Consider the following 8,079-nt stretch of genomic DNA (forward strand, 5'->3'; position numbering starts at 1 on the left):
AGGACAGCTGAGCCACCCCCGCTGCAGTCAGGAACAAAGGAGCCCTTGCCATACAAAGCTTTGCTCTGTGAGTGATTCAGAATGTATGCTGCCCCTCCTCCAGGAGACTCATGTATTCAGACCCTGGGGCTCGTGCCATATATAGAGTGTCATTCTAACCAGACAAAGAATGCCTGGGTGAAGCAAATCTGATTTTCTTATTCTTCATGTATCTAAATTCGGTGGATGTAAAGACTTACAAATATGCTAAAAATTTACCTACTACTCCTTCACTAAATCCGTTTACTGAATATCAGTGACTTAAAGGCAGAGATTTCCAGTTCATAATTATGTCTATATGGTGTTCCATTTTTCACTTTTGTGAACATCACGGGGGTGTGGTTTCTGTTTCCACAGCAAATGCTAAACTACAGCCTAAGTGTGGAATGAAGTTTGGGTGGGGATGGAAAAAGGGATGTTTGGAAAATAACCCAACACTAGTGCAAAGAAATAAATTAATACATGTCAGAATTTTGCCATTAAAAATTATAGCATATCACATTTTCCAGTGTTGATCACTAACAAAAAATAATTGACTATGTATTAGATCACAGTGAAACTTTCAAATTGAGAAATTAGTAGTACAGGCAACATTCTCTGATGTCAATACAAGAAAATAAACCACTACCACATGAAAATTCTTTTAAATATCTCTCTCAAAAAAATTTTGATGAAAGAGTGAATTCAAAATCTTCCAGAAGGATAGAATAAGGTAATGAAAATTTATATATACCATAATCTATAGGATAGTGCTGAATCTGTGCTCAGAGTAAAACTAATCTTAATATTAATATATAGTATCTAGAAAGACAAATTACATAATTAAATAGATATCCAAATCTGTAAATTTTAAAGAAACTACAACATTCAGACACACACACACACACACACACATACACACACTGGGAAGCAAAAAGAATTAAGAAAGATTGAAGCAAAAATTAGTGGATCATAAAATGCAGATGTAAAAAGCTGCTTTTTAAAAAAAATCGATATACAGATAAACCACTAATGTAATCACAAATAAAGGTAGAAGTGCAATTAAACAAAATAGGAAACAATGAGTAGGAAGTAATCAGAGAAAAGAAGACACCAAAGAAATGGGAGATAAACCCTTGTTACACTGAGGCAAGTGCACTTGGAAATGTGATAGGAATTTAAATTTTTCAAAGTAATTTTCCAAACAACAATCTAAAATACAAAGTAAATCAAACCAAACCAATTGCTAATGAAAAATTAAAGAAAGTTATCAGGAATGTACTTATGTTCCTGACTGCCCAAAAAAGAGAAGAGCAGAAGACATTTGTCCCAGAAATTTACTAAAAGCTTGAAATAGATTGCAATGATATATATATAAACCATTCCAGAGAAGAGAAGAAAAGGGACACTTACAAAACGTATGAATGACACCTAACATTGGTATCAAAATGTTTCCAATACAGTACAATACAAAGTTAATTAGAGCCCAATCTCATTTGTGAATATTGATGTTAAAAAATCTCAAATGAAAAATTAACAAAAAAATAGCACAGTAGAAGAAGAGTACATCAGGAAAGAGTAGGTTATATTCCAGGTAACAGGATGGTAGAACATGAGAAAATATTTTTATCTTAATACGTCGAAAGAAATAATGATTTTAGCATCTTTGTATATCTGAAAAAACACTAAATTCATGATGTATATAATTTTATGTACAATACAGGTGTATGAGGTATGTTAACTATATATGTATATGTGTACATGTATATAGTATACATCTATAATTTTTTAAATGCACAGTCACAAAAGCATATAACTAAAGAAAGCAAAGGAGATGAAAACAATAAATAATAGAGAAAATTTAAATATTAAGACTGATTTGATTTTTTAAAAAATTATAAAATAGATAAACCATTATCCAACTTAAGAAAACGAAAAATGAGAAACAAAGTGCCCATACACAGTTGCACACACATTCACCTAATAGGGGTTCACCACAAAGAGAGATTCTATTAAAGAAACATAAGAAAGAACATTACTCAATCAGATGCCAATTAATTGCAAAACTTGAAAGAAATTGATAATTTTCTAGGCACATGTAATTAATTAAACAGTAGCTTCACAAAATATAACCTACCATTTAACATGAATAAATTATTTCACAGAATACAGTTTCCCCTAAAAACAGGGATTTTCATAAACCTTTAAAGAACAAATAATTTCAGTGCCATTTTACACAATTTGGAAATTATTATCAAATGGAAAATGGAAAGTAGGACAACTTATGTGGTTTTATTTTGTTTTGTTATTTTTTTTAGCTTTACTGAGATATAATTGACATAAAATTATGTAAGTTTAAGTTGTAAAATGTATGATTTGATATATGTATATATTGCAAAATGATTGCCACAATAAGTTTAGTTAATATCCATCACCTCACATAGTTACAATTTTGTGTGTGTGTGGTGAGAACTTTTAAAATCAACTGTTTTAGTCACTTTAAAATATACAATACAGTAGTATTAACTATAGTCACTATGCTGTACATTACATCCCCGGAATCTATTTATCTTATAACTGGAAATTTGTACCCTTTGGCGACTGTCATCCATTTCCCCCACCTTCCACTCCCCTATCCTGGCAGCCACCAGTCTCCTCCCTCTTTGTATGAGTTTGTTTTTTTTTCAGATTCCACCTATGAATGAGATCATATAGCATTTGTCTTTCTCTGTCTAATTTATTTCACATAGCATAATGCCTCAGGGATCATCCATGGTGTTGCAAATGGCAGGATTTCCTTCCTGTTTATGGCTGTATGATATTCCATTGTATGATGCATAATTTATACCAAATTATTTCATGGTACTGTGTAGTACACATGCACATTTACACACAAATGATTAAGTGATTTATTGAAATATGGTTTATTTATGAAAATCATTTCATAATATGAAATATGATTTATCATGAAAAATACAAAATTTAAAATTAGTAAAAACCAGAATAAAAAAAGTATTTCAGCATTTTTATTCTTTTAATAAGGCAAAGGAATATAATCATAAAATTAGCTCCTGTGATCAGGCAAAAACAAGTAGACCCCACCCCTGCACTGCCAGTTAGTGTTATTTTGATAACCAGTGCAGTTGCATGCAAAATAAAACAAATGAGGCATACAAAACTTTCAAAGAAGGATGTAAATTTATCTCTCTGAGGTAATATAATATTTTGTGTTGAAAATCCAAAACTATCTGGAAAACTTAAAAAAAATTCAGTAAGATGCTAACAAAAATTAATGTGTTTCACATATAAAGATATAGAAAATTTAATGGACACATTTTCTATGGAAACAGTACTTTAAAGTCTATAGAAATAAGTAACAATAAATCTGAAAAAGCTACGAAAAGAAACACTTTAACAAGATAAGCAATTATTCTTAAAGAATACTTGAAGTGAAAATGTATACCATGGAATTTGATAGGAAAAATCATCATATTAATGTGTCAGTTCTTTAAGTTCATTTATGTACTTGACAAAATCCTAATAAATTACTCCTTTGGATTGAATGTTTGTGCCCCCCCCATTCATATGTTGAACCCCTAATCCCCAATGTGGTGGTATTTGGAGGTAATTTGGTCGATTACCATGAGGTAATTTGGTCATTCCTCGAGAATGGGATTAGTGCCTTAATAAGAAGAGACATAAGAGAGATGGTTACTCTCTCACCACAACATGAAGATACAGCTAGAACGTGGCCGTCCGCAAACCAGGAAAAGAGCCTCACCAAGAACCCAACCATGCTGGTACCTCGACTTCAACCTCCAGAACTGTGAGAAATAAAGGCTTGTTGTTTAAGCCACCCAGTCCGTGGTATTCTATAGTAGGCTCTACTGAGAAAGACAGAAATGGGGGGGTAGTGAGAAGTGGGTGCTTCTGTAACAAATACCTAAAAATGTGAAAGTCGTTTTGGAACTGGTAATAGGTAGAGGTTGGAAGAGTCTTGAGGTGCCTGCTAGAAAAATTGATACTGCTGTGGAGGCTTTTAAAAGTAACTGGTGAGGGCTCAGAAAGGAAGGCAGAGATATACAGGAAATACACACAAAAAGTCATATACAGAATATTGGTAGAAATAAGGATGGTAATAGCCATTCTGATGAGATCTCAGGCAGAAATAAGGAATATGTTACTGACAACAGAAAATGTAGCCCTTGTTATAAAGTGGCAAATAAAACCTGTGAGCAGTGAAATGGACATTTAGCCAAAGATATTTGTTACCAAAGTGTTGAAGGAGTAGCTTGGTTCCCCCTGACTGTTCATAGTAAAATATGAGCAGAGAGAAATGAAGACAGCATTGATAGGGAAAAGGGAAACAATATACAGATTTTGGAAATTCTCAGCCTGTTCATATTACAAAAAAACAAGGAAGCTCCTTCAGAAGAGCAAACTTGGGGTGTGGCAAACCAACCAGTTGATGAGATTAGTGTGGGTGTGTATCGCCAGCCTAACCTGCTGCCCCAGCAGGAACAATGCCAGTTTGAACCTAAGGGGGCAGAGATGAGACAGAATGAAGCCTGTCAGACTTCCTGGATTTGACAGGCAGGACCATAAGAACTGTTTGGCTCTGAACATGCTCTGTTCTTCAAGACAGGGGAAGATGACCCCAAAGCCTATTCAGAAATCAGGGCCACCTCTTCAATTTCAACAGGCCCAAACAGACTAAGACAAGTAAAAATAGATCATATATAGCTTAAATAAATAAGCACATACATGCGTACATACGTAGGTAAGTCTGTGAAAGTTCATATGAAGGAAAAAAAACAGTACAGCTTGAATATTTTAGAATTGAAATATAAGTAACCATTAAACCCTACCAGATACTAAAACATAGTATCATATGCCAGCAGTGTGAAAAGTGAGGTATTGGCACTTTAATTGTGAGATCAAAGACGTATATAAAAAAGGTCCAGAAATGGACACAGACACATATAGGAATTGAATTTATGAAAAAAGATTAAAACAAAAATAACTTGAATTATTAAATAAAAATCGTTGGATAAGCTCTGGAGTCACCTTTAAAACTAATGCATTGGCTCCAAATATCATACTTTATATACAGTGTAAATTCTACTTACATCAAAGTTTCAAATGTAAATATGAAACCAAAAATGTACAGAAACGACATAGGATTTTTTTCTTTTAAAGTCCTAGAGTCAAAAATGCCTTTCTATGACATGACTGACAGAAGTCTTAAAGGAAATTTTGACAATAACTGTAGCAACTGTGCAGAGCTTACTATGTTCCAGTTTCTTTTCTAAGATACATTATCTCATTTAATCCTTCCAGCCATCCTAAGATAAGTCATAGTGTTATCCCCTTGTAGGGAGGTTAAGAGATATGCCCATGATGAAGTGATTCCAAGGCCCATCCTCTCACCACTGCACTACCTCACAAATGTGACCACCTTGAAATGAGCCTAACAAATTTCACATGAGCTAGACCAGAAGAAAGTATCAACCTACCAAAAAAAGGAAATCATAAAACAGGGCAGATGCTTATTTCCATACATTATAAAGTGATCCAATAAAACAAAAGACAAACAATATAATGAAGAAATTAATAAAAGTATGATGAGACCTTGCACAGAAAACAAACTGCAAATAGATTTAAAGATAGGAAAAGTTGTTAAACATCACCAATAATAATGTTTAAGTTTTCTCCTTTCAAATTATCAAATACGCAAACATTTGAAAGCACACTGGTGACAGTTGGGGAAATAGTTACCTTCATGTATTGCTTGTAGGAGTGTAATTGGTACACTTTCCATAGAGGAAAACTTGATACTATCAAATCATAAATTTACATATGCATACTTCTTGACCAGTCATTCTATTTATTTAAATGTGACTTACATGTATATTCTACATGTATGAAATAATTCAAATACCAGGATGTTAATTGCAGCCTTTGTTATAACAGTATAAGATTGGAAATGCCTAAAAAATCCAACAGTAGGCAACTGGTTAAAAAATAGCAGAGACAAACAGTGGAATATTATGAAGTCACATTTAAAAAGTGAACAAACAGAAAAGCAGAAGGAAATTTGCATGGGCTGACCTGTAACTGTATAGTGGTAAGCAGGAATTAAATGTGCAGAAGTTTACGAAATTATATCACTTGTATGTAAAGGCAGCAATAATTATATATAGTGTCTTTGCTTATATATATATAGTTATATTTGGTGTGTTTGATTATATGTACATAAAAGTCTCCTGAGAAATCATTTGTGAAAGAATATAAGTTTTTTTTAAAAAAAATAATGTATCTATAGATATACATACATATACATACATGTGTGTAAAATATATATAATTAAATATGAACACAGGAGAAAATGTATACATATATAGGTATGTATGTAAAATAAAATAAATGTAGACCTGAAAATTGAATGTCAGTGGTTAGTACATTTGGTTCCTTTATGAGTGTGGGTTGTGTGGAGAAAAGATGCAAAGATATGATTGATTAGACTCCACGAGAAAAATTGTTTAAACGGTTTCAGCCAAATACAGCACACTCTCATTGTAAGGACCCAGCAATGACTATTATCACTAGTCACTATGGCAACAGAGCTGACTCTCAGGGATCCCACAGATGTAGACACACATTCACTAATAAGGCTTGGTACTATCTACTATTGCCATGTGATAATTCAGTCTGTGACTCATGCACAGGTCTTTATACTCAATATTCTGTATTCTCCTGATTCTCAATGAGATGTTTTTTAAAAAAAATAATGAAATAGTAGCTAAAAGGTGAAAAAAGGAGAATACAAATAATAAATTTATAAAAAGGTAAGAAAGAAGAGAAAATTGACATAGAACAAGCAAGAAAAATAGAAAGTAAACTGTAATATTGGAAATTAAACACAAGTAATGCAGAGGAAAGATTTCCTAGATTTATATCAAAGTTAATTTTAAGGCAAAGGTGTTAGTAGAAAAGGTGAGAAAATTTCAATGCTTTGGGAAGTTAAAAGCAAATTAAATTTGTATTCATGTGATTACATAGCCTCAGAAAATACAAAGACAAAAGAACCAATAGGGGAAATACAGGAATCCACAAGCTTAGTAGATATTTTTAACACATCTTAATCAGTCACTTATTTAAAAAGAAATAAGGATAAACTAGATTTAAATAGCAATGAACACTATGGACTTAATTGTCACATTTAGGATCCTATAGTCATAAAATTAAAAAAATAATTTCTCATGGTATGGATAGCAGATAAAAAAGGAAGATGCCTGGCCAGAAGCCTTGACCCAGAAACCTTTGCATGACCTGTCTTTCTTATAAAAATATATACCATGAATAAGTTTTTACCATGTAGTAGGCAAAGTGCAAATGGAGTCTATAAGCATGATCTGATTTTCATAACACCCAGTGTACTAGTACTCTTCCTGATATCTATGGAATATAATGCTAATGATGGGGAAGTTAAGTAATTTGCCCACCTCAGGACCACATCCAGAAAGTTGTGGAGCCAAGATTTGAATCTGGCTTGTCTGATTCCCAAACACTTGAGTTGACTGGCCCCTCCCATTCTGCCTACCCTTTGATCTGGAGTGAGTGTACCAGTGTGGGGGTGGGGGTGTCTCCTACAAAAAAGCTGCTTGGGGAAAAGCACACACATGTTCACTGTAGATGGGCAAGTCACAAAGGTAAGGACAAGTATCACTGAACTGCTGGGAATAAAAGACACTCCAGATCTTATCTTTCCATCTCATCTGCCTCTGAACAAGGGGTTAGTTGTTCTGCTGCCAGGACTCTGCCCAGTTCCTCAGATTTTGTGTTCTCTTTGCTATGCTTCTTTGCTTCCTGGTGCAATGGTTCAGACTCATTCATTGTGGCTTTCCTTATTTCTTCCAACATCAACCCTTCCAAAAAGATACCATCCAAATGGTTAACAGGGGGTGGTAGTCTGGGTCCTCTGAGAAGCAGACACCAAAACAGAATTAAGTGTGCACGGATGTTATTTGGGTAAGTTCCCATGAGAGAAGTTGGAGAGAG

Source organism: Lagenorhynchus albirostris, chromosome 1 (assembly GCF_949774975.1).
Source record: "Lagenorhynchus albirostris chromosome 1, mLagAlb1.1, whole genome shotgun sequence".
NCBI lineage: Eukaryota > Metazoa > Chordata > Mammalia > Artiodactyla > Delphinidae > Lagenorhynchus > Lagenorhynchus albirostris.